The sequence below is a fragment of the Tenrec ecaudatus genome, chromosome 3, assembly GCF_050624435.1.
Source record: "Tenrec ecaudatus isolate mTenEca1 chromosome 3, mTenEca1.hap1, whole genome shotgun sequence".
Taxonomy (NCBI): domain Eukaryota; kingdom Metazoa; phylum Chordata; class Mammalia; order Afrosoricida; family Tenrecidae; genus Tenrec; species Tenrec ecaudatus.
In genome coordinates this window covers 198702545-198720362 of record NC_134532.1, presented here as the reverse complement: position 1 = coordinate 198720362, position 17818 = coordinate 198702545, and positions in this window count along the sequence as shown.

Here is a 17818-nt window from a genome sequence, read left to right as displayed (position 1 = left end):
TAGTTTTATGATCTGAGCTCTTTAATTTTCCCAGTGCAACTCTTCGGGGTCTCAGAGACAAGCCGCGTGACTTTTAAATAATACATTTCCCCCGTTTAAATGTCTGCCTCCCGCCATTTCCAAGGAACGCCATTTCCTGTCACCATAATTATAATACTTTGTATATGGTTCCTGGGATCACATTTCTAATTGAGTCCTAAATTGGTTAACCTCGTGAAGTTATTAATATGCTTTTTAACCTGAACAAATTATATATATGTCTAGTTGGTCAAACGACGTCCATTATTCCATAACGTTCTTTACCGCTCTCTCCCGGGGATTTGAAGTCCCCGTTGCAGTTCAAAGCCAAATGCACAGATGTTTAAATATAGATATACATACTTAATATGCTAAAAATTGACCACATCATAAGTGTTGGAAAAGATGGAGGCCATCGAGGTTAGGGGCAAGTAGGAGCAAGGGCTCATGGGGAAAAGAGATGAGGTTACACATGGATACCAAGAAATGACTCATCCTGGTGCAGGCACTGGGGAGGGAAAGCTGAAGCAGGGTGGGGGGACATGGAATAGTGATTTTCAATGGCAGACCCCCGGCCAAGGAGTCTGAAGTAAACTAAAGGCAGTGGGGTCCGGTGAAGGATTACCACAGCCAGACTGGTGTTTTGCTGGTGTGGCCGTGAGAGGCCCTCAATTTGACTCTGAGTCTGGTGACCTCATGTGTACTGGAATGACATGTCATTGACCCTGAGCCAGCTGCATGACCGTTGGCACTTCGAACCCATCGCCGTGACTAGTGTGTCAAGTCACCTCATTGAGGGCTGGCCTCAACATTACCAAACATGATGTCCTTGTCTAGCTATGGGTTCTTCCTGATGGCAGCTCCAAAGGACGCAAGACTCCAAATCTCACCGTCCTCAATCCTAAGAGGCCCTACGCTTTAGAAACTGGTCTGGGGACATCTGTCTTTGCTGTTACAAGTCGGGCTGTTCACCTTGAAGTCAACCGTGAGAAAAAACTAGCAGCCTCTCCAGGGAGAAAGATAAGGATTTCTCCTACTTCCATAAGGAGTTACAGGCTTGCAACCCCACAGAGGCAGGGCTACCCTGACCCTGTGGGGGACTCTGAGTACGAAAAGACTCGAGGGCAGTGAATTTGGTTTTTGATGTCTTAGTTAGCTTGTAACGCAAATGCCATAAGAGTGGGTCCTTCTGGAATAGTCATTTCTTTGCTCCCAGTTGTGGCATCGAAAAGTCTGCCCCGGGGTCTCAGGCTTGTCTACCACCCTTGTCAGCAGCCCCGCTTTCGCTTTGTTCCCTGGCAATCCTCCTTGGGTATCTGTCTTCCCAGTGGGCACTGCTGTCTCTGTCTGTTCTACTGAATTCTAGAGCTCAGAAGCCTCTGGGTTTAGGAGTCTCCTGACTGGGGGGGTCTAACTACCATAGCAAAGAATGGCCTCTTTTCAAACAAGAGCACATCTACAAGATTAAGAATGCAGTACCTTTGTGAGTCAGACACCGTTCAATGCATAACAGTGGTTTAACTAAGAGTCTACTGCAAGAATCCAGGTCAAAGAAATGGCTACAAGTCGAAATAACCAGACGTACTGCATCAATTCCAAGTCATCACGGCCCCATAGGTCAGGATAGAACTGCTCCTTGGGGTTTCTGAAACTATGGATCGTTACAAGTGCAGACAGCCTCATCCTTCTTCCTAGGAGTGACTGGTGGGCTTGCACCACCGAGCCTGCTGTTAGCAGCCCAATCTTTAATTCACTGCATTCCCAGGGATCCTTTGGAAAAAGATGATCTAAAGATGTAGCAATGCAAAAGTCCTGTTTTGAGAGCCACATCCACCGCAAGGAGTCAACTATCTAGACTGGAAGAGGAAACTAATGCAATTAAACCATTAAAGAACAGCACACTTCATAATCAATTGCTAATGGAAGTGAGAACTAGGTAGATTGGAAAGTCAGCCTTGGCCTCCTAGAGAAAACGAGACTTAAACTTTGGAAGAGAGGTCTCAGAAGAGGGTCACCTGTCTATTTGGTGAGTCTGTACTAGCGTGGGGGGGGGGGGAGAGAGAAAGAGAGAAGACAGACAGCTGCTGGGCCAGTGTCACATCAACCTACGCATGTGAGCATCATTTCATATTGAAGTCATCATTGTCACCTCGGCTTCCACCGACATTCCCTCACAGGCCCTCCTGAGAGCATCCCAGGACGAGATGACCAGGTCCCCACAAAACAGCCACAAATGTGAAGGTAACCATCCCAGTCGCTGGTCATCTATAGCCAGTGGTATTTCTCTATATAAAAATTAACTAATCATATGTGTGGATTGTGATGGGAGTTGTATGAGTCCCTAATAAAATGTGAAAAAAGAAAAGAGGAGAAAAAAATGATTAGGGCAAAGACTGTACAGATGTGCTTTATACAATTGATGTATGTATATGTATGAACTGTGATAAGAATTGTATGAGCCCCAATAAATTGTTAAAAAAAATTAACTAATCCTCAAAAAGGATTGCCTTCCAATGCTGAAGATTCAGAAGCCCCTTTTAAATGTTTCTAAAGCATCTATCAACTGGTCTTGGTTGAAATACAATTCATATCTTCACAATGCTGTTTTTGCCCTGTTTTGTCTGTTCTGACAACACCACCGGAGTGTCAGTAATGGATCCACGTGGTTGACAAGGCCCTCTTTAGAAGCCAACGACAGGGCTTGCTGTTTTCAGTCCATAATAATTTGCACCCACTGGATCCCATTCTTCTGAACTCTCAAGATCCATGTTGGTACTGGTTGTGCTGTGAACACAAAGCCTTTCAGAGGGTAAGCAAAGAGAACCTGCGCGGCTCTTCTGAAGACCTCAAATCTTTAGGGAGGGGAGAGGCCATAAAAACCACCAGAAGATATCCGCCATTATGCATGGGGTTATCCATGTCATTGAACTTCTCTGAAATGGGCAGCCTATTCCTTCTTCTTAGTCTGTTCTTGGTATGGAAGCTGTGCTGAAATCTATCCACTTTGGGTGGCCCTGATGACATTTTAAATACCAGTGACAGAGCCTTCAGCAACACAGCAACACACAAGCCACCACAGTACAACACACCGACAGGCTATGGTGTTGGCGAAGAATATTGAAAGTCCTATGGACTGCCAGAAGAACAAACAAATTGGTCTCGGAAGAAGGACAGCCTGAATGCTCCTTAGAGGCAAGGATGGCGTTACTTATCTCGTGGACATGTTGTTGGGAGAGACCAGTCCCTGGAGAAGGACATCATGCTTAGAAAAGTAGAGAGGCAGCCAAAAAGGGGGAGAGTCTCTACAAGATGGATGGACACAGTGGCTGAAACAATGGGCTTGGGCATAAGAGTAATTGTGAGGATGGCACAGGGCGCACTGTTGTTTCATTCTTTCGTACTCAGGGTTGCCAGGAGTCAGAACTGACTCAGTGGCACCTAAAGACAACATCCTATGGAACCAAACTGACAACTCAACTCATGCCGTCACGTCAATTCCAACTCATAGCAACCCTATAGGACAGGGTAGAACTGCTCCTGTACGTGTCCGAGACTGTAACTCTTTGTGGAGATAGAAAGCCTCATCTTTTGCCCACAGGGTGGCTGGTGGTTTCAAACTGATGATCTTACAGTTCACATCTCCAATGTATAACCACTTTGGTGCAAGACCAGGCAGTGTTTAGTTCTGTTGGAATGGGGTCTGAACCAATTCAAAGGCACCTAATAAAAACAACCACTTAAAAGATTAGCTAGGAATGTTGGTCACCATTGCGGCTATGTTAATGAGAGAGGAGCAACTCAGAAAAGGAGGGCGGCATGAGTTTACTCTTTCATTCTTCCCTGCTTCTGTTAGACTGAGTTCTCTACCAGTCTTGAATGGCCATTGTTGATGGATCCGTGCCTGGTGTATTCCATAATCTTACATAGTTATCTGTATAGGAAAACTGGGAATGCTGGAAATACAATGATAATAATGGAATTGATGACTATCTGGGGAGCTAGGAGAGAGGAAGGGAGAATCAACATCAATGTGGGAAAGAAACGGGGGGGGCACGTGCAAAACTGTGACATTGACTATGCAGCCCTTGATATGATTGAACTATTGATTGTAGGATATGTTAGTTATGGATCAACAATAAAGAAGAAGAGAGAGTGAGGAAGGTCACGCAACCCCAAGAATGTTGCCACTGTCGCTAAATTGAACATGTGGAAACGGTTGAATGGGGGGAGGGGGCATTTTTCTGTGGCTGTGTCTATTCTCAATGGCAGGAACAAAACCAGGCAACTCTCAGGAAGAATGACAGCCCTCTGGAGCAGAGCGGAGCTCTGACACACAGGGGCTGTCATGAATTGGAGTGGATGCCATGACAACTGGTTAACTTAAGGAGACAGCAGGCTGCAGTTCGGTGTGGTTGGGCCAGTCAGCACTTACGGTCTGAGTTGATCCTTAACATCTTTCCCACCACCAAGCCCCCTGCTGTCCTTGCGGTGCTGGTGCACAAAGACAGGTACCCAAAGCCTTCGTTGTCGAATTCTCCACTCGCCACCGTCTTTTCTCATCAGCATCTCTCGCCTGTTTTAGGCCGCAGCCCTCAACTGTTCTCCCAGATTCAACTTTGCCCTTCTCCAGTGACAGTCCATCCTGTCCAAATCACACAGAGAGCATGTTTGGAAAGACAAATCAGGTCACGTCCCTCCCCTGCTGAGAAACCTCCACCTGCCCTGCTGAAAAACCTCCACCTCCCCTGCTGAAAAACCTCCACCTGCCCTGCTGAAAAACCTCCACCTCCCCTGCTGAAAAACCTCCACCTCCCCTGCTGAAAAACCTCCACCTCCCCTGCTGAAAAACCTCCACCTCCCCTGCTGAAAAACCTCCACCTCCCCTGCTGAGAACTCTCCACCGGCTGCCCATGTCACTAAGAATAAACTCTAAATGCTTACATCACCTGTGGGACTGTGGGACCCGGGGGGTGCATTACTTCTGACCACAGCTCCTACAACTTCCCCTTACAGGCACACTGGTAGTGCTTCCCTCCCGAGACCTACCTGCAATGCTACCTTGAGGATGAGCCAACCAGGACCTTCACAGGGGGCTTCCTTTATGGCCCAAGTCTGAAGGGTCCCCTGCATCCACACGCCCTCGCTGTCTTCCCCGTATGTCACCCTTTTCAACACCATCATGGTGCCCATATGTCATTGATTGAATTGGGCCCTTCAAATATGTGCCCGGGGAAAGCAGCAATTGAGAAGTCAAAGAACACATGGCGCTGCATAAATCTGCTTCACAAAGACACTTGATAGTGCTGAAAAGGCAGGGGCTCACTTCAAGAACCGAGGTGCACCTGGCCCAAGCCATGGCAACTTCAATAACCTCCTATGTGAAAGTTGGACGTTGAATGAAGAAGATCCAAGAAGCATCAGAGCCTTTTAATGGTGGTGCTGGCAACGAATATTGACAGCATCATGGGCTACCGAAAGGACAAACAGATCTGTCGTGGAAGAAGTACAACCAGAATGGTCCTTAGTGGCCAGAATGATCTCACGTGCTTCTTACATGTTGTCAGGAGAGACCAGTCCCTGGAGAAGGACATCACGCTTGGCAAAGTGGAGGAGAAGCAGTAAAGAGAAAGGCTCTCAATGAGATGGATGGACACAGCAACTGCATCCATGGGCTCAGGCACAGGACCAATTGTGAAGATTGTGCAGGGCACCAGGCAGGGTTTTGTTCTGTTATACGTACACAGGGTGGCGATGAGTTGGAACTAACTCGGTGACCTCTAACAGCAACAACAACATCAAATCTGTGCAGAGAACCCGAGCCTGTGGTTATAATCTCATTTGAGAGTGGGCTAGCTTGGTGATGTTCATGAGGCAGGAACTGGTGTATAGGGTATGCCTTGGATTAGGGTCTGTGAGCTAGAACTAAGATAAAACAACATTTAAAGGTGCCCCTGCAGACTGGGGGAAGTCCAAAGACTCTGACCCTTTGTCACCTTCAGATCCAGAAATGAACTCATCTCCCTGGCTTGATTTCAGGCAAGCGACGCATGTGTCTATGCCGGCGTTCCTCGCCCCACCACAATCAAGTCGATTCCAATTCCCATCGGCCCTAGAGAGGGTTTGCTAGGCTCTGAGTCTTTGCAAGGGCAGACAGCCTCTTCATTCTCCCACGAAGCAGCAGGTCACTGTGAACGGCTGACTTCGAGGTTCACAGTGCCTACCTGGATACCCTCACCAGCGTTTCAATAAGGAGAAGAGTATTAAGAGGGGGGGACACACACCTTAGAAGAATCGCCCATTTGCCATCAAAAGGACAGCCAAGCTCAGAAAGGTTAGAGACAGGAAGGCAAGTGGGAAGCGGGGTTTCACTTCGATGGTGGCCATCAAGGAAATGAAGGGGAGGCGCAATGAGTTGAATGTAAAACCGAGCCGCTCTGCGAACTTTCCTCCAGTGCACAATGAAGAGTTCGTTTCAGAAGGCAGAGTGAGAGCGAGATGTTAAACAAGCAGATGAAAGATGCGGCGGCGAGGGAGAGAGCGAGACGCTGAGACACGCGAGGATCGCTCAGGGGCAGACGTGCTCAGAACACACAAGGGCCTGCCTGTGAGCAGACACGGCGAGCGCCTTCCAGCGGAACCAGCGCCCGGCTGCAGACGTCTAGCATCCTAAACGGAGAGGAAATAAACTTCCGTGTGTTAGACACCCACTTGCGGTATTTCTGGAAAGGCAGCACGAGGCCATCTAGAAGCTATCGTGTTTCATGTTATAATTCTTCATCCGCGTCTACCTGCCCCGTCATCCGGTTACTTCCCACAGCGCCCGGCCCGGCTCGGGAGGGGATCGGGAAAACGAGTGGAAAGAAAGATCCGTGTAGCTTGGGATGGAAGGCGTGACCATTTCCTCCGAGTCGTTTTGCTCACAAGCTATTTTTTCCTCTCCCCTATTGTACAAACCCAGTGTACTAAATTCTCCCTTAATATTACTTCTTTCCACTGATAATGGGACTGGTAGTGGCCATTTGGTTTTGAAATGCCACTCTATAGTAAATACAAAAGCAATCTGTGTTTATTGTAGGTCAACAACAACAACAACAAAAAGAACTGAATATTGCCTGACTCCTATCATTGGATTGCATATTCTGAAGAATCTTGCTATTTGGAGGTTTAGCTTCTCATTTGCTTGGGTATTCCATTTTATTATTATTATTATTATTCTTTGCAAACAAATGTGTAGGGTTTTTTTTTCTTTCTTCCATTTTGTTTGCAGATCAGAATTAAAATACATTCCCTTCTGGATCAGATAAGAAATCTCCTAGAAAAGCCAGCCTGGAAGGCCATCATCTTGCTTCTCAACAAAGGAGTGCCTTTGGTCTGTGGAGACTTCCCACCAACAAGGTCTTGGGAGCAAATCCAGAAAGGGGTGGAGAAACAACGGGAAGGAAATGCATGTCATGACATGAACCAGCTGCCACTGCATCAACTCCTCCTCCTGGGGACCCACTTGATCAGAATAGGATTTTCAATGGCGGATTGTTCAGGAGCAGAGCGCTAGGTCTTTTTTCAAAGGTCTCCTGGGATGTCGGGAACCCTTAGCCCTTCCATTAGCAACTGGGCGTGCTACCAGTTTGCATTACCCAGGGGTTCCAACACGATACTACTTGGCCATAAAGAGAAACGAAGTCCCCATACATGCTACAACATGGATGCACCCTGGAAATGTCATGTTGAACGAAATAGGGAAAGATGTTGCATGATCCCAAGTACCTGGTAGGCAGATACTCAGAGGCCAACATTGACAAGCGGCTAACAGAGGAAGGGAAGAGGGGTAGAAGGATCATTACTGGGAGGATAAAACTCACTGCCATCGAGTCCATTCTGACTGACAGTGACTCAGTAGGACAGAGGAGAACTGCCCCTTCGAATGTCTGGCACTTGCCATAGTATGGGAGTGGACAACCTCATCTTTCCCCTGCGGAGTGATTGGGGGGGTCCAAGCCACTGGCCTTGGGGTTAGCAGCTCAATGCACAGCCCACTGAGCCAGGGGATACTGACTTGTGGTTGTTTTTTTTTTTAAAGCAGTGCTATGGAGTCTATTCCAATTTGCAAAGACCCTCCATAGCAGCAGTTCTCAACCTGTGGGTCACGACCCCTTCGGGGTTAAAAGAAAACCTTTCATAGAGATCACCCGATTCATAACAGTAGCAGCATTACAGTTACGAAGTAGCAACGAAGATAATTTCATGGTTTGGGGGGTCACCACACCATGAGGAACTGTATTAAAGGGTCACAGCATTCGGAAGATTGAGATCGCCGCTCCCTAGTTTCTGAGACAGTACATCTCATCTTTCCCCCAAGAAAAGGCTAGTAGGTTTGAACTGCCTACCGTTGGATTAGTAGCACAAGAGTTAACCCACAGCACCGCCAGGCTTCCTTGAGTGCTTTAACAGTGGTACAAGAATTCAGAGAGAGCGATGGTGGCTACACAATGGGATGGACATAATCACTGTCGCAGAATCGTGCATGCCAGTAGTAATCCAAATAAATTAGCAAATGCATTTGTGAGAGGTGGGGGGAGGGGTGTCATCACCCAAAAATAGATTTTTTTAAATGGGACATGAGGTTGTTGTCCCAAAGTATCACTTGTAAGGCTGGGTCCCATGCAGCCACAGCTGCCTCGGCTTGCTCTCTCTGTCTTTAGAAACACCACCATCACAGCTTCTCCTTGCCTGCCCCTGCCAGGGGCTGTCCTAGGCTTTTCATGTACACGACCTCACTTCACCCTTCAAATAACCTCTGAAGGTCGGTGCTGCAACCATTCCATTTACAGACCAAGAAAGCGAGATGTGCCCAATGCCCCACAACAGGAAGTAGGCAGAACAAAGGTCCAGGTGAAACTGACGGCCAAACACAAGGCCTTCCCCATCCCACAGGAGGACTGGATTGCCTTCCGGAACTTCTGCATGGAAGGAATTCCATTTGGAAAGGTCAACACTTGAAAGCAAAGAGGAATTCTTATACAGACCTGCCTGAGAAGATAGAAACATTTCAAAGGTTCCTTTCCTCCCAGGGGAAAAAAAAAAATGAAGGAACCTGCAGCCAGGATTACCCTCCCTAGTAACAACGATAGCAATATTAATAACCTCGGTGTTGAGTTCATCATGACAAGCAACCTCTCTCCCTCCCCTTGATTTCATAAACACTGCATATTAAATCTGGGCCAGGTGCTGACAGACACCTTTGAAGACAATAATTCATCATCTGAATAGCTGGCCACTTGAAGGGGGGAAAAAAAAGCTTGTCCCAAATTCCTCATAGTTTTCAAAGTTTTAAGGCTAGATGGAAACACAGAGTTCTACCTCCTCTTGACTGCCAACTCAGCCACCAATGGCCATGTTCACATTCCTAATGGCTTCCTCTGACACAATGTCAGCAAGGAGGCAGTGAAGGCATTTGGAACGTTTCTGAGTCTGCGTAAAGCAAAAAAAAAAAAAAAAGCAATTTTTAAGTACTGGACATTTGCTTCGAATCCCAACTAGGTCTACACATAAGAGTATAGAAGGGTCATGACCACGTCTATTTGGATTCCTGATCAAATAATTCTTTTGATTTGCATGATTTCATTTACTCTCTAAGACCCCTTTCAAGTATCTACTGTACACTCTGATTTCCTGTTTGCACAGAAACGAATGCTGTTATCTATAGGTGCGCTGCGTCGTATTGACTGGAATGAATTTGTGTTAGTCTGGATAGACTCAAAAACAAATTCATAGACATTCATAAGTGTAGAAGAGAGAGCTTTATGTCAAAGAGCAATTGCATATTGAGAAAACATCCCAGTCCAGATCAAGTCCATAACTCTGATATTACCCCATATGTCAATACTAGTCCATAAATGCCTCTTTCTGCCAACTGCAGGAAGACCACAGGCCAGTGAGTGGAAGGTCTTGGGGACCCAGTGGTGGCAGAAGCATCTCAGCACTGGCGTGGGTCTCCATGTGGTTCCTCTAGCTCCGGGACTCTGACTGCATCAGCATAGCTCCATCAGGCTTGTCAACAGGAGTGTCTCACAGGGAGTGAGGATGTGTCTCGCCTCCAGCAAGCTATTTTATGTTCTTAGTGCCTCCAAATAAGGTCATCAAGCTTCAACCTGTTGACAGGCTAGACTCCACCCCTTCACTTGTGTTAGTCTCAAATTGACAACAGATTATGTAATTACCACCGAAGTTCACCATCAAAGCAGGATTTTAAAGTTTTCCTAAACACTCCCAGCAAGCAAGCATGAGGCCTTTTACTGAAGCTACAGAAAACCCTCCGAATCTTCTGATCCAGCTACAGAACTCTCTAGAAGCACCTGCGCACATCTCGATCCACCCGCCAGGGCCCTGGCAGCATAGTCCAGTGTGTCTCCTTTGCATTGGTGCATAAAGGTTCATAATTTATTTTCCACTGATCCTTCTGCCCACATGACAGTCACTATACCATGAAAAGACTACTGGGACCAGGCCAGTTGGATGGTTTCCGAAGAGTCTAACCTTGTCCTCATCCGCAATGCAGCCTGGATTGCTTCCTCAGTTAACAGACTGTACTCTAGCTGCAGAGGGGCACCTGAGAAGTCCTATTCCTTCCGACACGTTGCCATGGAGATGACCTCCACATGGAGATGACGGCCCCGCGGGTGTTGGAGGAGGACCGAGCTCTTTGGGATTTTCAAGAACTGATTTTTCGGAAGTAGATCGCCAAACCTTCCTTCTAAACTGTCTCTCGGGGGACTCAAACCTCCAGCCTTTCTGTTACCAGTTAAGCACAATGACCATTTGCACCAACCTAGGGCCTTCCACTCAGTTGGCATTGGCTTGAATATGACTTTGGATGGGCATATGGGGGCCATCAATGATAAAAGTGGGTTTGTTCCACACCACCCTGCACACGTGCACCCATGTCCTTGTGATGTAGCAGTCAAGATCCTCCTACCAAGAGGTGATTTCTCCATCCCCTTCCATCTAGATTGGCCTGGTGGATGGCTCTTACCAACAAAATGAAGTCCAAGGTCTGACGGTTATAGGTTCGGAGCCAAGGACGCCAGAGGATTTAAAACTTCCTCTCTCTTGGTTTTCCTGGTAATCTTAGAACCCTCTGAGTGACCCTGGGTTGCCCTGCTGGCTCTCGAGAGCTACAGGGCTCCATTAGCCCCAACTTCCCAGTCAGTGGCCAGTCACCTGCCTGACATGTACATAAGGCCACCAGCCTCCAGTTGACCTCAGACTTGCATTACTAGGCTGGTCCCAGCAGGAGACCCTCCTAGCTGACCCCACACCCACACCTCTAAACACACTGCTCCATGATTGCTGCTTTAAGCCAAAAAGTTCCAGGGTGGTGTGCTATACTGTGAATGTTAAATTAGTACATACAAGGGGGCTTCAAAAACATCATGGGAGAAAATGCAAAGAAAAGATCATGGGGTGTGTGATCACAAGGTGTCGATAAGATCAGGTAATTAAGGTATCAAAGAACAAAAAAATTATATCATTGTGAATGAGGGGGAGTGAGGAGTGGAGACCCAAACCTCATCTGTAGGCAGTTGGACATCCCCTTACAGAAGGGACGGGGAGGAGACGAGACAGTCAGGGTGCAGTGTAGCAACGATGAAACATACAACTTTCCTCTAGTTCTTTAATGCTTCCTTCCCACCCCCACCCCCCACTATCATGATCCCAATTCTACCTTACAAATCTGGCTAGACCACAGGATGTACACTGGTACAGATAGAAACTGGAAACACAGGGAATCCAGGAAAGATAAGCCCCTCAGGACCAATAATGAGAGTGGCGATACCAGAAGGGGAAGGGGAAAGTGGGGGAGATAGGGGGAACCTATCACAATGATCTATATATAATACTCTTCCTGGGGGATAGACAACAGAAAAGTGGGTGAAGGAGACATCGGTCAGTGTAAGACATGAAAAAACAATAATAATTTCTAACTTATCAAGGGCTTATGTCAAAGGGAGGGTGGGAGAGGAAGGGGGGAAATGAGAAGCTGAAACCAAGGGCTCAAGTAGAAAGAAACTATTTAGAGCATGATGATGGCAACAAAAATGCTTGACACAATGGATGGATGGATGGATGGATTGTGATAAGCATTGTATGAGCCCCAATAAAATGATTTTTTTAAATTAAGATCATGGGGATGGTGGCAGCATACATGCAAATGTGCTTGACACACTGGATGAATGTATGGATTGTGATAAGCGATGTAAGAGCCCCAATATAAGTATTTCATTCAAAGAAAAGAACATGGGATTTTCCCATAAACGTTTCGCAGCCGCCTCCCCCAGTGTCATACATAGAGGATGACTAGACATGCCCTTCAGCCAGGTAAGGAATCGACGAGCAGAGGAGTCTGTCTGTAACATACTGGGTTTGAAACATCCCTGGGACTGTTCAGAAGTCAGTTAGTTCAGTAGTTTGGGGGCTCGGGAGAGAGGCCTGGCTTGAAAATACAGCCCTGAGGGACAGCTGTGTGTCTGGTTTCCAGGCAGGCGTAGACTGCGAGGGGAGGGCGAGAGGAGAGGGAAGGGAGAAGACCCGGGGAACATCAGTACCTGTGGGGGGGGGGGGAGGCGGGGAGCGAGAGCGAGAGCGAGACAGAGAGAGAGAGAGAGAGAGAGAGAGAGTCAATGAGAGGACAAACACAGGAAGAAAAGCTGGAGGGACCAGTCCCTGAAGTCACTGCAGTCTCTCCACAGATCCGGTGACAGAAAAGCCTACAACACAGCCATCCCAGTTCCCACAACCCGTTTTTTCCACATCAATTTGCACTCTGGACAATCCGTGGGTGCCGGAGAAAAACTGGGTTTTGCATGGGGTTTATGATGGCTCTTCTGAATGTACGTAGATTGCCCGGTTTTTCTCTGGAGGGGGTTTTGGGTACACTACGACCTCCAACCCTTGGGTAGCAGTCAAGCAGATCTGCAGCACCCCCAGGGACTCCTGAGAAGAGTTCCGAGCATTTGGGATTAAGAGTTTCAGCAAAGTGTTGAAGGTTGAGTCTTTGAAAGAGACCATTGGCCTGGACAAAAACATGGCAAAGCAAATGGAAAGATGGATCTGGAATCAAGGAAGGGATACAAGTCTCTTGCTGAGTTCCGCAGACCGGTTCCGTGAACACCCTCCCTTGGGGTACTACCTGCCTTCTTCTTCCTGAAACCCATAAACTACGGCCAGAAACCAACCTCACCATTGTGCAGGTTGATTCAATGTATGGTCCCCAACATCCATTGGCCCTTCAATGTCACTCAACAGAGGGAAAGAGGAGACAGGCAGTTACGCAAAGGAAGAAAAGGTTGATGGGAAAATCTGTTCAAGAGCGGAGAGACTGGGGTACATTTATCCCTTTGGGCATCCCATCATAAAGCCATCACTCATGGATCAGTGTCCTAGAGGAGATGGGAGGGGACAATGTCCACCCACAAGCAGAAGGAGGGACAGAAAGATGGAGACATCAGATCTGAGGTGAGAGGCTGAGAGCACCCACCTGGGTGAGACTGAGCCCTCCCCTGTAAAGGGTGTCCCTGAAGGCAAGGGGAGTGGATGGTGTTTGGAGTTGCAGACACGGATAGGCAGAGAGCTCGGGAACCCAAACAAAGCTTGATGAATGGTGCTGGCGGGGATAAAATTGCAGCGGTACTCATGGCGTGAAGAGTTTGTTTGTTTGTTTGTTTCCCCAAAAACAGATAACAAACTCCATGCAGCAACAAACAAGGCCATTGGATGGGCAGATCAAAAACAGGGGTTTTGTGGGCAGATAGAGAAAGGTAAGAGTTCAAGGGCTCTGAGAGTGAGACCAGAGGGCCATCCCAGTGGTGATACATCCTAGGGTCGCAGCAGGATAGAGGAGTAAGGCTGCTGGGAAAAGGGAGAGGAGTAAAGAAATCAAAGATCTTGGAACTAAATGGTGAGGGACTGGAAAGCTATGAGGTTGCGATCAGCTGTGGCTACAGGGCAAGTTCCCAGAAGCAGAGACAGTCCCGAGGATGCAGTCGGAGGTGGGCAGTGCACTTGGGCTTCCACAGCTTAATTGTTGCAACTCTGATGCCAAGTCACTGGGTACCTCCTCCACACCGATGCCAGCGATCACTCCGCTGGTGGCAACTGGAGGTAGGGCAACGAGGTGACTCCCTCGTGGCCCAAGACAAAGTCACAGAGAGATGCTAAGAGCAGCCAAGATGAAGGGTACACAGTCAGTCATCCGCCGGACTACACTGGAGAGAAGCAAATCCTCCTGCTTTGGGGTCAGCAGCAGAGCCATGGTCTGGAAGCAACAGTGACTATCGCTTCTCCGAGCGCAAGGGGTGTAGACAACTGAGCAGTCATGACCCAACCCCTGAAAAAATCACTTTCTTAGGGGAGAAGCCAACTGGCCATGAAGGCAAGATTTAAGGGAAAGGCATTTTAATTTGAAAGGACCAGAAATCCCAAGCTACTCTGGAAAAAAGTCTGAGGAGATCAATGGAGGAAGGACCTGGGGAGAACCCAATGAGAATGCCCTATGTGGCAGAATTTACCGTATATACTCGTGTATAAGCTGAGTTTTTCAGCTGAAAAACTGGAGTTCGGCTTATACACGGGTCAGTGGTACCCCCCCCCCCCCCCCCGCCGCCCGTAACAGGATGAACACCTGTTATCTCATGGGTGATTGTCATTTCTCCGCTGTTCATTCAAAGCCCTGCTGACACTGCAGGGCTTTGAATGTTTGTTTACTCACATCTAACCAATCAGAGCGGTCCTATGACGTGTATCTTTGAATAAGCCTTTAAAGACCGTGTGCAAAGCATGCGGCATGAATGGATGTCATCTGGTCAAGCCCGACTAACAAAAGGAGGCAGTCTCATGAAGCCTGACAGGGAGTTAATAGCAAAGTGGGTTCGAGATGCACGGGAAGACATTCCAGATGACATGGTGCAACGTGCCTTCCAGAAATGTAGTATTAGTAATGCTATGGATGGCAGTGAAGACTGCGCTTTGTATGAAAATGACAGCAGCGATGGTGAATACGGCGATCTCAGTGAGGACAGCGTCTATGATGATGAGGAATCCAGTTTTGAAGGATTTTAACTCTTTACATTTTAGCTTGGTTGATGATTGAGCTCAGGGAATAGTACTCTTAAGGTATCATTGTTGATACCTTATTGTTTTTGTTGCACCTATTTTCCATTTACTGTGCTGGTTCACTAATGTTAAATGACTCGTCCTTTTATTTATGTTTTTTGTTTAAAATCAATATTTAAATACATTACCCCACTGATGTCTCAATTTTTAGTAATTTTATTTTCATTTGTTTTGATTGTTGAAACTCACCAATAGCTTCTGCATTTTCCACCCTAGGCTTATACTCGAGTCAATCAGTTTTTCTGGTTTCCCAGGTAATAATTAGGTACCTCGGCTTACACTCGGATCGGCTTATTTTCGAGTATATACGGTATATTCAATTGCAGATAGGATTCCCACCCACCCCAATCCACCAGTCTCTCTGAGATTTGTCATGTCTCAGTCTAGGCAAGACCAACTAGGATGGTAAGTCCCCAGCCAACCTTCCTCTTCCCTCAGAATTATCCCAGAAATGCCTTGCTTTGAAATTGAAGTCCTTTGTGAACGAACCATGAGAGAATCTTCCCTCTGTAGGGCAAAGTGGGAGATGTAGGCAGAGCTGTTAGCCTCGGAGGAGAAGGGGAAGGCTCATGTAAGGCCAGAGTTAAATACTCAATGTTATTTAATGATTCACTTGATCATGCAACCCACGTTTTGTTCCTAACAGCCCTCACAAAACTGCAAAAGCTACAAAGGAAAGAGGGTCACCTACGGACTGGTTTCTTGTGTGTTTCCTAGTGGACCGAGAAAATCCATGAGACTTCATTTGATAACAGCTTCCTTTCCGTACCCTTACATACAGCTTCTCAGAGTGGAAATTGCTGCTTTGATTCACCAGCCCCACCATGGTCATTATCCTACAGAAAGGCGCATAGATCTGCCCCAAGTTGAGTCATCATTAGGAGCAGCCTGAATAGCCGACAAGCAAAGCCAAAACCGCACCTACTGCTTTGGATCCAATTCCGACTCACTGTGACCCTAGAGGACCAAGCAGAATTGCTCCCGAGTGTTGCCAAGATGTAAGTCCGATGGGAGCAGAAACCGTTCTCTTCCTCCCGAGAGAGACGCAGCGGGTGGGTTTGAACCACCAACTGTGAGGTGAGCCAATGTTTGCCACACTGTGCCACCCGGGTCCGTGCTTACCCAATAACAGAGGAGGGCGAAATGGAAACGGTGCTAAAATCACACAAAATACTCAAACCTCAGGAGCCAAACTCACTGCCATCGAGTTGGTTCCGAATCAACAGTGGCTCTATATGACGGGATCGAAACGTCCCTGTGAGTTTCCAAGCCTTTCACTCTCAATAGGGTAAGAAATCCGCATCTTTCTCCCTCTAAAGCAGCTGGTGGTTTCGGACTGCAGAGCTGGCATTTAACAGACCCATGTGTAACCGAGGTGCATGAAATATTACATCGCAGGGGGGGGCGGTCAGGATTTATTAGACTAAAATCAGGTTCTAAAAATACTTTTTTTTATAGGATATCAATTTGGATAAAAAAAGAAGAAAAAACATAGGTATAGGGGAAAAATTTGGAAGGACAGATATGAAAAGATTATCCATGATTAAGTTGAAACGTTTAAAGAACTGTGTGGTTTTGATTTTCTTCTTTCATTGAAAGTTTCTGAAGAAAATTGTCCCCAACAGAAACGTATCACATCTGCAATAAGAAAAACTCAGAATAATGCTTTTCTCCATTTTCGGATTGATGCTCTTCAAAAATAACAGGGCCCTGGAAACACAAGTTTAACTCTGTGTTTTTAATGACATCATAAAAGTCTAAACGACAAAGTTTTCCCACAAACGGAAATAGGCAATTGTTCTATTTGAAGGAGAAAACTCGCTGTTTGGGAAGCAGACACCTTTATCTTTCCTGCTGAGAAGCCGCTGATGGGTTTGAACTGGCATCCTAGAGGTTAGGTGCCCAGAATCAACCCATTGTGCCACCTGGGCTCTGAGATATCCAATGATAGACAATGTTGCTGTTTCTCCAGCTTCTGATTCTTTTTGCTTAGTATCCTGGGGCCATTTGCTGATGGTTTTTAATTCCCTGAACGAATCCAAGATCATTTCTCTCGGCAAATGATCAACAGGAGGTTTTGGTGCGTGCCTATTCCACCTATTTAATATGGTGTGTAGCGAAATGATACTGTTGCTGCCTTTGTTGTTGCTATTTCTTTCTTTAAAATATATAGTCATAGATCAATTAAAGGAAGAAAAAGGAAACACCCACAACTCTTTCAAATACAATAAAGAACATTGGTGGTACATTGAGTTAGACATCCATCGGGCTACTAACCAAGAAGTCAGCAGATCAAACCCACCACCAAGCCCAAGGGAGAAGGGTGAGGCCGTCACTCCCTTGAAGATTTCCAACCTCAGAAACCTACAGGGAGGGGCCCTTTGCATTCCAACTGGCCTGCTACAGTGGATTTGCATTTTTGTCTTTCTGAATATAATAGGCATAAGAGAGCTAATTAAAACAACTAATATACAAACAATGCTTTGCTTACAACACATTCTGATGCACTGTCTATAAACTAAGGCATTTCCCCAACATTTTACAGAAAAGGGTGTCTGGCCTTAGAGGAATTGTTTCCTAAAGCTCTCCGATACAAGCCATACTCTTAATTAATTTAACCAACGAAATAATG